Genomic DNA, 12,545 nt, shown 5'->3' with positions numbered 1-12,545 from the left:
GGGTGGTGTGGCCGTAAGCGAGTGCGGTCTCGATTGGAGAGACACTTCAAAACTAATGTGGCAACGCCATGCCATGGGAGAACGCTTACAGAAAGGACGCATTCATGGGAAAAAATGACTAATTAAATAAATATTTAATTAATTAAATGCTTACAGCACCTGGTATTCCCAGGCGGTCTCCCATCCAAGTACTAACCAGGCCCGACCCTGCTTGGCTTCCGAGATCAGACGAGAGCGGGCGTGCTTTTTTTTTTTATTATTATTATTGAATAATTTTTCTAACAATTACAAAGCATTTCATACAAAACCATTTGTTTATTTGTTTTACACAAAAAAACGTCAAATATACACTACCATGAAGTTAAATAGTTACATAAAAGAACAATGAGAAAGAAAACCTTTAAAATTATGTAAAAATGTGTCCCGTAACATCTGGCAATCTCCACTTTAAACCCTCTAAAATACTGCAAACCTTGGGCGTAAAAACATTGTAAAAAGCTTCTAACATATTCTCATTTTTAAAATAGGCATACAATCTTTCCATGTACATTTCAGTTTTTCTTTTAAAAACAGTCCATACATCAATTACAATTTTTTCTTTTTTTGCTGCAGTTCGTCGTTCCCATATTGCACTTTTCATTAACATTACACATAAATTAATAAATTTCATGTTTTTCCTTTTCCAACCAAACATCACCAATCTATTCCATTCCATTTCATTCTCATTCCATTGTTCGTCCAATTCTTTGATTATGTCCTTACATTTGTTTAAAAAAGAGTCCAATTCTTTGCAGTACAAAAACAAATGTACAATTCCTTCTTCTCTTTCGTGACATACTTTACACATCGCACTTTGTTCCATTCCTATTTTGTTTAAAATCACATCAGTAAATACCACTTTATGTCTTATTGTGTACTCCAAGGACTCCAGTCTTGTTTCTACACATCTTCCCCTCATGTTTCTCCATATATCTTCCTGTTTTAAATTCACAAATTTATGTAGCCAGAAGCGATTTACAATAGGTTCTTTAAAAACACTGTCTCTGAAAAAGCAATAAAACATCTTAATACTGCATTCTTTGAGAGTGTATACTTTTTTACCCAAAATCACTTGAATGTCTTTCTGTTCCTTTTCCTTTTCCATATTTTCTATTCTTTTAATCCACTCTTTGGGTATAGCTTGTTTAATTACTTCATACTTGTTTATAATTTCTTGTTTGCTGTATTCCTCTTTGGCCTCATCCATTGCATCATACACACATTGTACAGGTAAGAAACCTTCTTTCACTTCATACATTACATCTTTTACTTTAGTTATTCCCACTTCCATCCATTTCTTAAAATAAATGACTTTGTCTTGTTTTAAAACCTTGATGTTCAAGAACAGAGGTTGATTTAAAATGTTTTCTCTTCCTCGTGGGTCATATTCAATATTTGTTAAAAACTTCCCCCAAGCACTAAGCAATTCTCTATAAAATCCAGCTATTCTCTCTGTCATCCAATTTTTCGTTTTCATCCATAAAATTCCATCCTCCATGTTAAAATTTTCACATCTGTTTAAAAAATATTTCATTGTTTTCTTCCATTCTGCCTTGTTTTCTTCTTGTAAATACTTTTTAACTGCTTTTACTCTTAGACTGTTTTTCCTTTGTTCTACATCCATTAATCCTAGACCGCCTTTTTCTATATCCCCTAAAATCGTGTTGTAAGCTTTTCTTGGCGGTTTGCCGTTCCAAATAAAATCAAGAAAACATTTGTTCAACCTCTTTTCTCGGCATTTCAGATAAGTATAAAACATACCACAATTTAGAAACCATTAAAACATTCAAAGTTAAAACCTTCCCCTTCAAGCTTAAAGTTCTTAATTTCCAAAAGTTTATTTTTCTTTCTATTCCTGATATCAGTTGTTCCCACATTTCATCTCTTGTTTTTTTCTCATTTTTCCCCAATAAAAGTCCTAAAATTTTCATTTCTTCTACCTCTTTAAAATTAAAATAATCATTTAAAAGCACAGCTTTGCCAAACCTCATGTACACTGTTTTATCCTCATTAACTTTACCTCCTGATGCTTTACAAAATTTCTTGACAACATTCATGGCCTCTTGTACACTTTCTTTCCTATTTACAATTATTGTTGTGTCATCTGCATACTGAAAAACTTTCCCTTCAGACATTATTCCCTTGATCTCAATTCCTGTTATTTTTGTATTTTCCTTTATAGCTAATCCCAGTGGTTCTGATACAAGTGAATATAACAGTGCCGAGAGTGGACAACCTTGCCGTATTGATCTCGTAATTTTAAAACATTCAGTTAAAAACCCATTGCATTTAATTTTTGTCAAAGCCCCCTTGTATAAGATTTTAATCCATTTGATAAAATTCTTCCCAAAACCAAAACTCTTTAAAACAACAAATAAAAAAACATGTTCCACCCTATCAAAAGCTTTTTCAAAATCTAAACTGATTATGTACCCATCCTTATTTTCTTGTTTTATGTACCATATCATGTCCCTTATACTCATTGTTATGTCAGCTATGTCTCTTCCTTTGACTGCATATGCTTGATTTGTTTTTATTATAGTTGGCATCACTTCCTTCAGTCTATTTGCTAAAACCTTTGCTATAATTTTAAAATCTGTGTTCAACATTGAAATTGGTCTATAGTTCTTTAAGTCTACCCTCTCCCCTTTCCTTTTATATATAATTTTCATCAAACCTATTCTCATCCTTTCATTTACTTCCTCTTTTTCAAAAATTTCCTTAAAAACCTCCTTTAAAATCTTTGTTAAAACCCCTTTAAAACATTTGTAAAATTCACTCCCCAAACCATCTATTCCCGGACTCTTCTTTCTGTTTAGTTGATCTATTGCTTGTTCAATCTCTTCTTCTCTGAAATCATGGTCACATACATCTTTATCTTCTTTACTTAATTTTGCTTTTATTAGATTTAATAATTGTTTTTTTTCTTTCTCCTCTTCACCTTGAGTACTGAAAAGGTCCTCATAAAAGGCCTTTATTTCTTTTAGAATATTTTCATTTCCTTGTACGATTTCCCCATTTTTCCCTCTTATCTCCTTTACAATCTCTGCTTTTCCTTTCTTTTTCTCTAGGTCAAAATAAAACTTTGTACATTTCTCACCCTCCACCATATATTTTGCTTTACTTCTTAATCTTGCTCCTTCATATTCTTTTTCCTCTATTTCTTTTAATCTTTCCTCAATTTCTCTTATCTTTTGTATGTCTTTGTTTTCTTTAGCTAGTTCTTTTTCTAAGTCTGTTTTCATTTCTTTTTTCTTATATCTCTTACATTTTTGTATTAGGCTACAGTATTTAATTGAGAATTTTTTTATTAAAAACTTTACGTTTTCCCACCATATTGTCTTACTCTCTTCATACATTTTACTTTCCTTTTCTCTTTCTATAATTTGTTTGATTTCTGAAACATAATCTTTATTTTTAAGAATCTCTGTATTTAAAACCCATACCCCTGGCCCTCTTTGTATTTTGTCCCAATCAATTTTAAAAAATAAGAACTTATGATCACTTAAACTTGTTTCTTCATACTTAATCTTTTCAATAAAATTTTCCACATTCCTATTACATAAAATAAAATCAATTCTTGTTTTGCACACAAACTGTCCCACTATTTGTCGTCTTGAAAACTCTTTTTTTGTTTCGTTCCTTTCTCTCCATACATCAATCATTTTATTTTCTTCCATTAAAAACTTTAATTCTTTTCTCCCCGCATCACTTTTAAAAACCATTCCCTCTGCCATATCTTGTTTACTAAAAACTGTATTAAAATCCCCCATCATTACAATTTCTTTATATTTCTTTAAAAAACCTCTTAAAACATAAAAAAATCTTTTTTTTCCTTCTCTTCTGTTGGTGCATGTACATTTACTATAACCATTTCCTTTTCATCATATTTTGTCTCTACAATCATACATTTTCCTATATTGTCTTTATATACAATTTTGCTTCTTTTAAAAACCTCCTCTTTCATTAAAAAAGCAACTCCTCTTCCAAATCTTCCATTACCATTGTTATATAAAATTCCTCCAGCCCATCTCCTTTGAAAATCCTTCATCACATTCTCTTTCCAGTTCGTTTCTTGTAGTGCAATGATATCTTCATGTTTACATCTTTCAATTACTTTTTCAAATTTTCTCACGTCCAGCAGTCCTCTTGCATTAAAAGTCACACAACTTAAAACCATTAAAAGAAAAATTAAATACCTAAAAACCATTGTCTCACTTCATCTCCTCCAGGCCCTTTAAAACTTCATACCTATTTACACATTTCTTTTGTCCTTTTTTCATCACTTTTTTCCTAGCAAACTGTACATTTGGTGTTACCTTTAATGCTCTTCTTCTTGTTTGTGCTCTTCCGTCTCTGCTTTTCTCCAATACTGCTGCTTCTTCCATTTCTTTATTGTCAATCCCGCTGCTCTCTACTATCTCATTTTGTCCTTCTTTGTCCATCGTATCTAAAAGACTTGTAAAACTTGCAGAAATTTCAATTGGTGTCCATGTACCATCAACTCCTTGTGAATTGTCCTTCTCATTTTCCACTTCTATGTCCTCTGTTGTCTGTTCCTCTATGGTTATTATCTTTTCCATTTCATTTGCTCCATCAGTGTGTTGTTGTTCTTCATTTTCATTTTCTTCTCCATCGTTCCCTTCATGCATTTGACTGTCCACCTGTTTTTGTGATCCTCCTTCTCCTCCATCCATCCAACACTCACATTTATTTAAATAGTCTTGGCAGTCCGGGCACTTAACAGTGTTACTGTACAGTCCCTTGCGAAATGTCCCCTCTCCTTCATCTGATATATGCTTTTCTGACCTATCCTCACCTGAGCGGGAAGCTGTGGAGGAGTTGTTTCCCGGTTTTAGCAGATCCAAGGCGAGGTACAGCGCCCACTTCACCCTGCCTTCCGACGTCCACAAGCGAGCAACAAACATGCATTCCACGCGATGCAGCTTCACGGACCGTGAACGACATGAAAGCGATCGGGAAGCTGTGGAGGAACCGCTGCCCGGCCTTCGCAGATTCGGCAAGCCAAACATCACCCTGGCCCCAGACGTTCGCAGGCGACCGAGGCGTGTCACAACCGAACACCCCACGCGATGCAGCTCCGGGGACCGCGTTCGGGTAAACAAAGACGCCATCGCCCAGCATGAAAGCGGTAAGACTCCGCTTGTTATTGTAACATGTACTACTTGCCACATGTATAGTTTAGCTTCTGCTGTTAGCATAGAGGGGTTTACATGCACTAAGTGTATTGAAGTATTAAGGTTAACTGAGAAGGTTGCTGAACTAGAATCGCGCATCCGAACGCTAGTTGAGGATAGCAAAACCGCTAATGTTACTGTCGCAAATAATCTATCGAGCGAAAAGACTAATGGCTCGGTTCCGACATCAGATGCTAATATAAATATTACAAATACTGTATCGAGCGCGCATAGTGTTTATCAAAATACACATGGCTCGGTTCCGTCATCAGAGTCAAGTCGGCGGTCAAACTGGGTGACTGTTAGGCGGCATAGTCATATAAGGCGTCCTTCTAAGACCCATAACGTAACGACAATTTCTAACAGATTCGATCCCCTAAGGAGTATACCAGCTGAAACACCTTTTAAAAGTGCCCTGGTCATTGGAGATTCTATACTCAGGAACACTAACATTGAGGCACCAAACACCATAGTCGATGGTCCGCCAGTCGGAAATCACCAAAGATAATATTAAGGAGATGTGTGAAATTGCAAAAACAATGTCAGACAATGTAATATGCTCTGGTCCCCTCCCCGCCTACCGGGGAGATGAAACACATAGTAGATTAGTGTCTCTCAATGGATGGATGTCAAAGTGGTGCCCTCAGCATAACGTAGGGTTTATAGACAATTGGAAGCATTTCTGGGGAAGACCATTTCTCTTAACCCGAGATGGCCTTCATCCGTCATCGGAAGGAAGTGCTATACTCACTAAAAATCTGATCAATAGTCTTAATTCTAATATAGTCTGACGATCCAGGGCCCAGGTCAGGAAACAGACGGATCGGCTTAACCGTCCATCTGTTAGCTGCCGTGATATGTCAAGACCACTTATATCCCAGCACTTCGAGTCAATCTTACCGAAATATCAGCACATTTCAACTGTATCTGTTCCCCGAACAAATAAATACAGGGCACCGCTTGTTACATCTGGTACAAATCTGATTCAAATAAAATTAGAAAACAATACATTAACAGATGAATCTCGAATCTTAAAATTCGGCCTTCTTAACATTAGATCGCTTACCAATAAAGAACCTATTGTCAATGAAATAATTACAGACCAAAACTTAGATGTACTCTGTTTAACAGAAACCTGGCTTAAAGCAGACGACTACATTAGTTTAAATGAATCCACCCCACAAGACTATTATTATAAACACGAACCTCGATTAAAGGGGAGAGGGGGTGGTGTAGCTACAATATACAACACAATGTTTAAAGTAAACCAAAAATCTGAGCTAAAATTTAAATCATTTGAAGTAATGTTGTTAAATATGGAAATAACTGATCGTAACCACAAACAGCTTTCTTTTGCTTTAGCGACAATCTATAGACCACCGGGCCACCATGCAGATTTCCTTAATGAAATAGCAGATTTCCTATCTGAGCTTGTAGTCACTGTAGATAAAGCTCTTATTGTTGGTGATTTTAATGTCCATGTGGACAACCCAAAAGACGCATTAGGACGTGCGTTTATAGATGTTCTAAATTCTCTCAATATTAGACAAAACGTGACAGGGCCAACGCATACTCGTAATCACACATTAGACTTAATTCTGTCACTCGGACTCAATATTAATGACGTCGAAATATCACCTCAGAGTGATGCAGTTTCTGACCATTACCTTGTGTCATACACTGTACTTCTAGATAGGATCACTCAATCTACAACATGCTACCGACTAGCCAGAACAATAATTTCCACCACTAAAGATAGCTTTATTAGCACTCTTCCAGACCTGTCCCAAATGAAACATGTAGCAGATAACTGTGACGATCTAGATATTGAAATAGAAAACCTAAACAATGTCTGTTCTAACACATTGGATGCCGTTGCTCCCGTTCGAAAAAAGAGATTCAAAGAAAAACCGCCAGCTCCATGGTATGACCATCACACAGCAGCCCTTAAAAAGGCAGCTAGAAAAATGGAAAGAAATTATAGAAGCACAAAGTTAGAAGTATGGCGCGCAGCATGGAAACAGAGTGTTAAACACTACAGACAGGCTATTAAAACCGCCAGATCTACATATCTTAGCAAGCTTATAAATGAGAATCATAATAACCCTCGTTTCCTCTTTAGCACAGTTGAGAAACTGACTAGAAACAAAGAACAAACAGAAACCAATAGTAAACTTCAACACAATAGTAACGACTTCATGAACTTCTTTTCTAACAAAATTTCGGCTATTAGGGAAAACATCGTAGCTACCCAGGCAGCCACCACTCTACCCATTAGTTCACTTAACACTAGACTACCATACGAACATCTTGATTCATTTAAACCTACTACAATAGATGAGCTCTCTAAACTAGTCACATCATCCAAATCATCGTCCTGTATATTAGACCCCGTTCCCACAAAACTACTTAAAGAAGTATTCCCTGTAGTGTCAACCCCGGTTCTAAATATCTTTAACTCATCGCTAGAAAAAGGATACGTTCCAACAGCTTTCAAACTAGCAGTTATTAAACCGCTGATTAAAAAACCACAGCTTGACCAAGGAGAACTTAATAACTTTAGACCAATCTCAAATCTCCCTTTTCTTTCGAAAATATTAGAAAAGGTAGTGGCAAGCCAGTTACGCACATTCTTGACAAATAATAGTACATATGAAAAGTTCCAATCAGGATTCAGGCCCCACCATAGCACAGAGACAGCGTTGCTTAGAGTTACAAATGACCTCCTATTAACATCCGATCGTGGTGAAATCTCAATTCTTATATTACTAGACCTTAGTGCAGCATTTGACACAATAGACCACAGAATCCTACTCAATAGACTAGAAAACTATGTTGGTATCAGTGGTCAGGCGCTAGCCTGGTTTAGGTCATATCTAACCAATCGCTATCACTTTGTTTATGTAAATGAGGAGGAGTCATATCACTCCCTGGTTAAATACGGTGTACCGCAGGGATCAGTTTTAGGTCCTATCCTGTTCTCGTTATACATGTTACCCCTAGGAGACATTATCAGGAAACATAACATAAGTTTTCACTGCTATGCGGATGATACCCAGCTTTACATCTCCTCGCATCCCAGCGAAACACACACGTTTTCTAAGCTAAAAGACTGCATTAGCGATGTTAGTGACTGGATGGCACATAACTTTCTTAAGCTCAACTCCAATAAGCTAGAGGTACTTATTATTGAACCAAATCGCTACAAACATATGTCAGATTACAAATTGCACATAGATGGTTGTACTGTGGTGCCATCTTCCACGGTTAGGAACTTAGGTGTGATGTTCGACAGCAACTTATCCTTTGATAGTCATATCGCCAACATCTGCCGCACAGCATTCTTCCATCTTAGAAATATCTCAAAAATACGCCATATACTGTCTACATCTGACGCAGAGAAGCTTATTCATGCTTTTATGACCTCTAGAATAGACTATTGTAACTCGCTACTCGGGGGATGCCATTCAAATCAGGTCAACAAGCTTCAGCTAGTTCAAAACGCTTCTGCAAGGGTACTTACTCGATCTAAGAAGTATGACCACATAAGCCCAATTCTGGCATCTTTACACTGGCTACCAGTTAAATATCGCATCCAATTTAAAATATCACTAATCACCTACAAAGCTTTAAATGGCTTAGCACCCTCATATCTTAGAGAATTACTATCAGAATACAATCCATCACGCACACTACGGTCGCAAAATTCTGGCCTATTGATTATCCCTAGACTATCAAAAGTGTCTAAAAGTGGAAGATCCTTTTCCTACTTAGCCCCTAAGCTCTGGAATGATTTACCAACCGATGTCCGAGAATCAGACACAGTCGATCATTTTAAATCTAGACTTAAAACTTTTCTCTTCAACAAAGCATTCGCATAATTTGTCTAGAAAAGGTTCTTAACTCGCAATAGTTATTTTCACGGAACAAAGCACTCACGGTCATAACACAGACCAACCAAATAAATAAATAAAAACCTTTTCTGCATGAACACTTAAAATGAATTGCATTAAATAGTTGCCACCGTTTGCCACTGAACCTGCATTAACGACGACAGTGGGGCTTCCGGCCTTAGTCAAACGGTTTGGCACGTATGGTCGGGTTGCGATTTTGGTGCTTTCGTGTGTCTTGTGAATAGTATGACATACAGACCCGTTTGCCACTGAACCTGCATTAAAGACGACAGTGGGGCCTCCAGCCTTAGTCAAACGGATTGGTATGTATGGTCGGGTTGCGTTTTTCGCGCTTTCATGTGTCTTGTGAATAGTATGCCATACAGACCCGTTTGCCACTGAACCTGCATTAACGACGACAGTGGGGCCTCCAGCCTTAGTCAAACGGGTTGGCACGTATGGTCGGGTTGCGATTTTGGCGCTATCGTAAGTCTTATGAATAGTATGCCATACAGACCCGTTTGCCACTGAACCTGCATTAACGACGACAGTGGGGCCTCCAGCCTTAGTCAAACGGGTTGGTATGTACGGTCGGGTTGCGTTTTTCGCGCTTTCGTGTGTCTTGTGAATAGTATGCCATACAGACCTGTTTGCCACTGAACCTGCATTAACAACGACAGTGGGGCCTCCAGCCTTAGTCAAACGGGTTGGCACGTATGGTCGGGTTGCGATTTTGGCGCTATCGTAAGTCTTATGAATAGTATGCCATACAGACCCGTTTGCCACTGAACCTGCATTAACGACGACAGTGGGGCCTCCAGCCTTAGTCAAACGGGTTGGCACGTATGGTCGGGTTGCGATTTTGGCGCTATCGTAAGTCTTATGAATAGTATGCCATACAGACCCGTTTGCCACTGAACCTGCATTAACGACGACAGTGGGGCCTCCAGCCTTAGTCAAACGGGTTGGTATGTATGGTCGGGTTGCGTTTTTCGCGCTTTCGTGTGTCTTGTGAATAGTATGCCATACAGACCCGTTTGCCACTGAACCTGCATTAACAACGACAGTGGGGCCTCCAGCCTTAGTCAAACGGGTTGGCACGTATGGTCGGGTTGCGATTTTGGCGCTATCGTAAGTCTTATGAATAGTATGCCATACAGACCCGTTTGCCACTGAACCTGCATTAACGACGACAGTGGGGCTTCCGGCCTTAGTCAAACGGGTTAACACGTATGGTCGGGTTGCGATGTTTTTGGCGTTTTCTCCTGGTCCTGTAAATGGTATACAATATAGACCCGTTTGCCACTGAACCTGCATTAACGACGACAGTGGGGCTTTAGGCCTTAGTCAAACGGGTCGTCAGGTTTCATTTTCTCTTAAAGATCGGAAGGTGACCCTTATTTACCATATATACCCTCGCATTGGGCCCCCAATTTGCTAAATCCTCAACTGTGGATAACATAATTATGCCGCAATATTTAGTCTGTCTGGAACTAAGCTGAGTTAAACCACATCACTGTGTGACACTTCAATACATATGAACGGCCGCTACGCTAATACGATTTAGTTTTTCTCTCCCTGTCTCGTCCTCGACCCGAGGACGAGACAAACAGACCCAGTCCCGGTAGATGTGAAAGTTGGCACACCTCTGATCTACTGGCTGTCCTTCAACGTTATGCCCAGCTGATACCTGACCAACGATCACCGACAGAACCGCTTAATCTCCGCTAAATCTCCATTTCCGTTCTCCCAAGGGTTTTTCCCTCCTAGGACTTATTTTTCCTCGGATAAAAGCCCGGGGTTTTTTTCTCCTAGGTGGTTTTTCACCCCGGGGAGGCAGCCTTTTTGGGCTTTACCTAGCTTCCTCTTCTATACGTTGCTTTAGTAATACGTGCAATTATAATATTGAGTCATAGCCGCAGCTAATTTAACTGCTCATGCTATCATGTATTTTGTTGTGCTATCTGTCGTTTTCTGTGCTTTTCACTGCTTCTATTTATGTAAAGCTGCTTTGAAACAATTGACTTTTGTGAAAAGCGCTATATAAATAAAATTGAATTGAATTGAAAAAATTGAATTTGTAGCACTTAAAATCAGGGCAATCTTTCATTAGATGGTCTGGGCTCATGCACAGCCGACAGGTTTTTACCTGATGGCTGTGCATCACCCTAAAATATTGCGGCCCTTCCACTGTTTCCAGCTTCGTGCTGTATGGGAGTGAAACCACTTCCTTGGGGAACCTCACTCTCGCAAACCTTGTCCCGTCCTCGATTCCAGTGCCCGGATACAACCTTCTTTTAATTTTTGATATTGGCAAAACGCCCCAACCTTGCAATTTTTCTAAAATTTCGTTATCCTCCAGGTAAACCGGCAAATGCATGAAGGAAACGACATATTCTCTGATTTGTAATCTCCTCACCTCACAGTTTGTTCCTTTTATCATTAGTCCATCCATTAACTCATCACACATTTCCTCCTTCTCCAGGGTCAGTTCATATTCCTTATTTTGTCTTGGTCTTACTGCCAGAACGTTTCCTTCTCCAATTTTCACTTTAATTATATTATTATTATTATTATATCACTTTAATTATATCCTCCGCCTTATATCCTCCGCCTTTACTCCATTAGCATTGTCCACATTTACAATCACTGTTGCTTCCTTCATGTATTTCCTTTGCTCAAAATTCCTAACACCTGTGTCCTTTTGGTTCCAGCTCGTGGTCGATGTTCAGGTCCAGTGTCATTGCCGTTCCGTTTCTCCGCCGCCATTTCCAGGTCATTAGCCGTAGGTCCTTCCATTTCAAATGAAAAACAAACACGAAAAACAAAAACAAACCACGAAAAATCACGATTTAACCACCCTCCAGCCAGCCAAAAGCTGCTGTTAGGTGGTTTAAACAAAACAAAAAAATCACTAACAAACAAAACTCAATCGATATAAAAATAAAAACTACAAACACTAACAAACATAAACAATGAGAGAGCCTTCCTCTCTCTACTGCAGCCAACTCACTTCCTGATTGCTCAATAGCGCCCTCAGGGTGGTGTGGCCGTAAGCGAGTGCTGACTCAATTCGAGAGACACTTCAAGACTAATGTGGCAACGCAATGACATCGGTAAATGCTTACAAAAAGGACGTAATTATGGGAAAAAATGACATAAATAAATAAATTATTAATTAAATGCTTACAGCACCTGGTATTCCCAGGCGGTCTCCCATCCAAGTACTAACCAGGCCCGACCCTGCTTGGCTTCCGAGATCAGACGAGAGCGGACGTGCTCAGGGTGGTGTGGCCGTAAGCGAGTGCTGACTCGATTCAAGAGACATTTCAAAACTAATGTGGCAACGCCATGCCATGGGAGAACGCTTACGGAAAGGACGCATTCATGGGAAAAAATGACATAAATAAATATT

The 12,545-nt window shown here is 38.7% G+C and overlaps 2 non-coding genes across 2 annotated transcripts in view; both read right to left on the bottom strand.

Annotated features, from left to right (window-relative positions):
• LOC135751220 (5S ribosomal RNA) overlaps positions 1-19 on the bottom strand; it is a 119-nt gene extending 100 nt beyond the window's left edge. The window contains exon 1 of the ribosomal RNA XR_010532959.1: positions 1-19. This exon is cut by the window's left edge and continues 100 nt beyond it. This is a non-coding gene — a ribosomal RNA (5S ribosomal RNA).
• Positions 20-12,313: 12,294 nt separating this feature from the next.
• On the bottom strand, positions 12,314-12,432 carry LOC135750982 (5S ribosomal RNA). Its single transcript, XR_010532879.1, has one exon. It is a non-coding gene; the product is annotated as a 5S ribosomal RNA (ribosomal RNA).
• Positions 12,433-12,545: the final 113 nt, after the last annotated feature.

This window comes from Paramisgurnus dabryanus, chromosome 18, assembly GCF_030506205.2.
Source record: "Paramisgurnus dabryanus chromosome 18, PD_genome_1.1, whole genome shotgun sequence".
Classification (NCBI taxonomy): domain Eukaryota; kingdom Metazoa; phylum Chordata; class Actinopteri; order Cypriniformes; family Cobitidae; genus Paramisgurnus; species Paramisgurnus dabryanus.
This window is presented reverse-complemented; position numbering and strand designations above follow the sequence as displayed.